The following is a 6,446-nucleotide window of genomic DNA, read 5'->3' on the forward strand; positions in this document are numbered from 1 at the left end:
AATCATCTGTAATTTCTGGAAAGATCCTTATGACTTAGAGAGCTGAAAAACCTTCCAGGGGACTTCCTGCCAAGCAGATGCCAAAAGGTCACTCTGGGCTGGTGTAATCTCCCCAGAAACAGCTGCAGAGCTGGCGTGACCTCCCAAGAGACCGTGCCGCAGGGAGGAAAGGGGTCGATGAAAGCAGGTGGAACGGGAAGAGCGAGACGCCTTGCCGCCTTCAGCAAGAGACCACACCTCCGCGGGCCTCAGCATCCTGGTTTGTAAGTGTGGAATCTGTCACCTTCCTGGCAGTTGTGAGATTTTAAATTTCTAAAAATTTATTACTCCCGAAGAGATGACAGCAGCCATGTTCTGATATTAACATGAAAATACCTGGCAAGGATCTGGGAGCCCCAAGGAAGACATTTTGACAGGCAACCTCCAGCTCCAAGTCTTCCTGATTCTGTTCCCTCCTTTCCCACCTCTCCTCTTTTGGCTTCTGAAAATGATGCTATAATTAGACGTTTTGCCCAGGGGTGCTCTTGGAAATATGATGACACAGAAACATTGTTTCCAGTCTCACAGATGAAAAGAGGAAGGCGACAGGTGGGGGAAAATGTGTGGTGATGGCCGGGCACAGGTTGGTAACTCTGACAGCTATAAACATGTGCCGCTCATGTAACAATTCTCCCACAAGATTTTCATTACCTCCGTTCCCCAGATGGGGACACTGAGGCTCAGCACCGTAGGGTCATATTGTTAGTATTTTTTTTACAATCAATGTGTGCAAAGTATAGATGTATAAAAATCATACGTAACACAAACTAAGGTTGACAGATGTGATAACTGTGTTGGCAATGATATGCGATATGAGATGCTTTCAATTATGTTGCTGAAAATAAGAGCTCCTGGAATGTGAGGGGGCGGCGTACTGGGGGCCCATGAGGAGGGCTGACAAGAGCCACCTGCAGACGGTGCACAAGATCATCCCCAGGAGATGGAGAGCGTGACTGGGCGCAGGTGGAAACGCCGTGGCTATGCAGCTCCCTCCTACCTCCCTTTCTTCCATGGGTTCCCCATAAGCAAAACCTGAGACAAGAACTTGGGTAGTGGTGGTGTGTTTGGGAGGGGACCCCAGAAATCGGGAGCGAGGAAGGAGGGAGCATGAGATGCAGAAAAAGGAGATAAAAGGGTGTTATTATTGAGTTGGCCAAGAGGATGACTGTCCTGGAGCAGGTGAGAAGCATCCTGGGCAGTAAGAAACTCCCTCTTCCTGACCCACTTGTTCACCCACCAAGGGAGCTCCCAAGGCTTGAGAGGGCCCTGAAGAAGCAATGGAGGGTAGTGTGTTGCAGGAAGTGTCTGTGCTACCCTGGGTTCTCTCCTGGGATGCTCCCCTGCAGCTGTGTCTGGAGTCAGTGAGGACTGAGGGGTGACATGGACTCCACAGTGTCTATCTTAAGGGTGAACTGAAGACTTATAAATCTCTAAGTAATGAAGACCGGCTTTCCAAGCACACCCCATTGCCTCCTGCAGGGATATCTGTCAACACCTGGCAGAGTACCTGCAAGTCATCGGCATTCGATAAATTGCTGTTGAACAGAATCCAGTGATGTCTCCCATTGCTGTGTGGGGAGAAAAAAAGAAAAGAAAAGTATGTGATCCCAAAAGACAGAACCGGGACAAATGAATTGCTTTCACAGGAGGCAAGTTTTCTCACAGAGGTGGTTCAAGAAATGCAGAGTTCCTGTCTTTGTTGGGAGAGGGGCTCGAGCTCAGTGGTGTGATGGTCCAGCAGGGATGTTATAGAGTAGATTCCTGCACACAAAAGCAAGGGGAAAGAGGTGACTTCTCAGGACTTCAAGCCTGAAAATATCTTTATTCTAGGTGAGCTGGAAAAACAAAATTCTACAACGAAATGTAGATAATGAAGTCAAGAGTGGCTGGATCTCCACAAGAACAGCTGGGTAAATCCTGGTGATAGAATAGCCACAACACTGTGGTTTCCCTTTTTGAATTAACTCTATCGCTCCCAGCTGAGGACTCTGCAACTTTGTGCTATATCGAGAGGGGAAGACGAGACTGCTGCTGCTGGTGCTAATGCTGGTGATGAAGGTGGAACGGAGGAAGGGAATGAAAGGCCCCTGCACACACATCAGGGTTTGGGAGCCAAGTTCACGTGGCTGTGAACTTCCACAGATCAGGGACTCATATTCATCTTTTATGCTTTGCGTTCACATGTCTTAGAAAAGCCACGGGACTCATTAAACTTCATGACTATTAAATAAGATGAGCAAAACAAACCCTCTTCTTCAATTATATTTAGACAGAAAATTCAGATGAAGAGGCTGAGCTGAGAGCCTGCTCCACCAGCAATTCTCCAGAGATTTTGTCCTAAAAGAGGGATCTTCTATTGAGCTGACACTGTTTGCTGTGGTCAGAGATGGTGTGGAGAATGGGAAACAAACATCTGTCAGTGTTCTTAGAGAATTCCATCTACTTTTTTTTTTTTTTTTTTTTTTGCAGAAAATCAAGTCACAGAAAAGGCAAGGTGAGGGGAAGCTACTTTCCCAGATTACAGCCATCCCAGAAGGATGTTAGGTTCAGACATCTCCTTAGGTGGCAGGAGCTAATAGCCCCTCACTGGCAAAGCTCTTAGTGTGTGTTACACAGGCTGTGGCTGACAGCTGCCTTTCATCTGCCAGAGCCAGACTCACTAAGTGTCCGTGAAGGCCAGAACTCTAGCAGCTATGGCAAGACAGCCTTACAGAGCATCTCTGCACTTGCAGACAAGCCCTGGTCTTTATGTGTGTCCCCCATCTTTGCTCCAGGCCAGCTGGAAGGAAGTTTTCCATTCTGCACCATTATCAAGGGTATGCTTAGCCATGGCCCCCTGAATGATCCTGGATGCTGTCTTGTATGGGCCACTTGGAGATTGCTGGCAACTTGATTTAAAGTCGATGCACTGTGTCACAGGGCACAGATGTCCAGAAAGCAATTTTCTCACAACTCAGGAAATGTGGTGTAGGAAAGGGGACCTGGTTTCAAGTTTACAGTGATCCAGGTAAATCACCACCTAACTCCCATTGCTGACACATTGCCTAACCTTGCTAGTTGCCCGTTTTCTCACCAGTAAAGTGAGGATAAGAGTTTACATCACAGAGTTGTCCATAAGAATTAGGTATAATACATCCCTGCCTGTCATGTGGTGGATACTAGGTGAATGATGGTTGCTGCTGCTATTTGCATACAGAACATAAACTTCAGTGGGAGTTTAGCTGAAGTGTTCTAGTGGCACATAAACATACCAAGAATTACAACATAGAAGTGTAAGATTATACTTTTAGGGATCATTTCTATAGTTCGTTACAACACAGAAGTGATGTTTTGAGACTTCTGCCTCCAGCCAAGATGAGAAACAAGAGCCAGATTTATCCTCCCATTAGAAATAACAACAAATGGACCAAATAGATGAAGTTACAGTGTTTAAGTCACAAGACATTACACAAAAGAGGACAGAGACCCCTGGAAAATGAAAAACAAATGAGGTGAGCCCTATGATTGCCCCAGCTCGCTGCCTTGAGAGAGTTCCCAGGTGTTGGGAGAGAGAGGGGAAACTGAGGCAGAGCATGTCATTCTCCCTGAGTTGAGGAGACAGAGCTGTGAGTCCAGGGAGAACAAGACAGCTGGAGTTCATAGGCTCGAGTACCAAAGAGAGAAGCTGTGCTAAGAGAACCTGTCTGCAGAGGGGTCAGTGTGATTATCCAGCAAGTGCTGATCCACATGTTTATGTGAGGAAATTAGTGAAGAACAGTGAAAGAATCACCTAAAGACTGGTGGACATAGAATCAGCACTCACACAGAGAAGAGCCTGTTTCCATCAGCTGAACTGAAAATTTCATAATTCATGGGACATTAAATAGAATGCTCAGAAATGTGGTGTCTTAGTAGCAGAGTATAATTAGCCCTAGACAGAGCACTGTTCCATCCCTGCCTAGCAAATCTTAAAGGTAAACCAGAAAGAGTCAAACTGTTTCCAAGTAACTTAAAACACACACACACACACACACACACACACACACACACACACACACACACACACACACACACACACACACACACACACACACACACACACACACACGAGAAAGAGAGAACAAAAACCAAAAAACCTCCGAAATACTTATATGAATACAAAAAATATGCAGCACCCCAAAATGTAAAATTCACAATATTTGGCATCTGATCAAAAATTACGCAGTATACAATCAAGAAAATATAAACCCATAGCAAAGACAAAAAATTTCAAGCAAGCAAAACCAACCCAGCACTGACACAGATATTAGGATTCACAGACAAGTTTACCAAACAGTTATAACTGTATTTTGTATGTTAAAAAGGTTAAGTAGAGACATGGAAGATATTACAAATGTCCAAATTGAACTTCTAGAGTTTAAAAAAACAATGCTTCAGATGAAAAATAGACTGAAGGAGGTTATTAAATATGGCAGAAAAAAGATTGTTGAACTTGAAGAAATAGCACTAGAAACTGCAAAATGAAACATAAAAAGAAAAATAATTCAAGAAATAAAAAAGGTATCAGTGAAGTGAGGAACCACCCAAGCAGCCTGAGACTCGTATAACACAGTTTGAGTCACTGCATGAGAGGAAGTGCATGATGCGTAGAAGGGAGGAAGAAAATATTTGAAGGGAGAATGGCTGAAGATTTTTCAAATTCGATAAAATCTATCCACAGATTTGATGAAATCTATCCACTGATACAAGGAGATCAATAAATTCAAATACATGAAACATAAATGAATAAAGCTGCATGAAGTCACATCATAATTAGATTGCTCATCACCAGTGATTAAGAAAAAAAAAAAAAAAAAGAATCTTAAAAGCAACCAGAAGAAAAATACCTATACAGAGAAGGAAAAAAGAATTGCTATGTTTTGAATGTGCACTTTCCAAAATTCAAGTTGAAACGTAATTCCCATTGTGGTGGTATGAAGAGGTGGAGCCTTTTCAGGAGTGATCAAGTCACAATGGTTCTGCCCTCATGAATAGATTAGTGCCTTATTAAAGGGCTGGAGGAACTAGTGAGGCCCTTTTGCCCTTCTGCCTTCTGCCCTGTGAGGATGCAGCAACAAGGTGCCATCTTGGAAGCAAAAGGCAGCCTTCAGCAGACCCTGAACACCGGTGCCTGGATCTTGCATTTCCAGTCTCCAGAACTACTCTTCATAAATTACCCAGTCTCAGGTATTTTGTTATAGCAGCACAAAAAGATGATAAGAATAACAGATTACTCATTAGAAGCAATGCAATCAAGAAGACAGTGGAGCAATATCATTAAAGAATTATATACCCAGCAAAAATATCTTTCAAAAACTAGGGTGAGATAAAGACTTTTTCAGACATATTAAACTGAAGAGGATCCATCACTAGCAGATACTCTGTATAAAAAATGTCCATATAAGTCTGTCAGGTGGAAAGGAAAGCATACAAGATGATCACGTAGGTCTATGCAGAGTTAAGAACATGAGAGGTGGTAACTATGTGGGCAAATGTGTGAGATTCTTTTCCTGTTATTCAAATCTTTTTAAATGAAAGCTCATTATTCAAACAAAAATAAAAACCATGCATTTTATGGTTAATAACACAGGTAAAAGTAAAACACATCCCAGAAACAACACGAAAGCCAGGTGGAAAAAATGGAAACACACAGGAAGTGTTATAATATCATTTGAAGGTAGATTGTGATAAGATTTATACTGTAATCCCTAAAGCAATCATTACAGTAACAAAACAAGGAGTTATAGCTAGTGAGCCAAGAAATAAGACAATAGGAGATCATTAAAAAATACTAATTTCGGGCCGAGCCCGTGGCGCACTCGGGAGAGTGTGGCGCTGGGAGCGCGGCGGCGCTCCCGCCGTGGGTTCGGATCCTATATAGGAATGGCCGGTGCACTCACTGGCTGAGCGCCGGTCACGAAAAAAAAAAAAAAAATGCTAATTTCAAAAAAACGCAGAAAAAGAGAGAAAAGGGAACAACAAAAAATAGATGAGACAAATAGAGAAGAATAACAACATGATAGATTTAGAGATAAGCACATCAACAATTACATTAAATGGAATGGCCACAGATTGGATTAAAAAAGACCCGACAGCTGCTTACAAGAATAGCTGACAAAAGGAAATGAAAAATATGAAAAAGGATGTACTATGCTGGTGCCAAACAAAATACATAGGAATGGCTTCACTCCCAGTTCTGTGTTCACATTCTTCACTCTGCTTCCGTGTCAGACTGCTGCACGGTACACAGGGTCCAGCTTCATGCCTCAAGTCACTCCTACACTAATAGACCTGCCGAGAAAATCGTCCCCAAGACTGAGTCTCTTCCCCTTGCCCTTTCTGCCTACTCTTCTACCTGCACTTTTCCCAGCCTTGCTGTAATTGCCTCT

At 43.2% G+C, this 6,446-nt stretch overlaps 1 pseudogene; it reads left to right on the forward strand.

Annotated features, from left to right (window-relative positions):
* Positions 1-3,313: 3,313 nt before the first annotated feature.
* LOC134364937 (small nucleolar RNA U3) lies at positions 3,314-3,445 on the forward strand (annotated as a pseudogene).
* The last annotated feature ends 3,001 nt before the right edge of the window (positions 3,446-6,446 follow it).

Source organism: Cynocephalus volans, chromosome 1, assembly GCF_027409185.1.
Source record: "Cynocephalus volans isolate mCynVol1 chromosome 1, mCynVol1.pri, whole genome shotgun sequence".
Classification (NCBI taxonomy): Eukaryota; Metazoa; Chordata; class Mammalia; order Dermoptera; family Cynocephalidae; genus Cynocephalus; species Cynocephalus volans.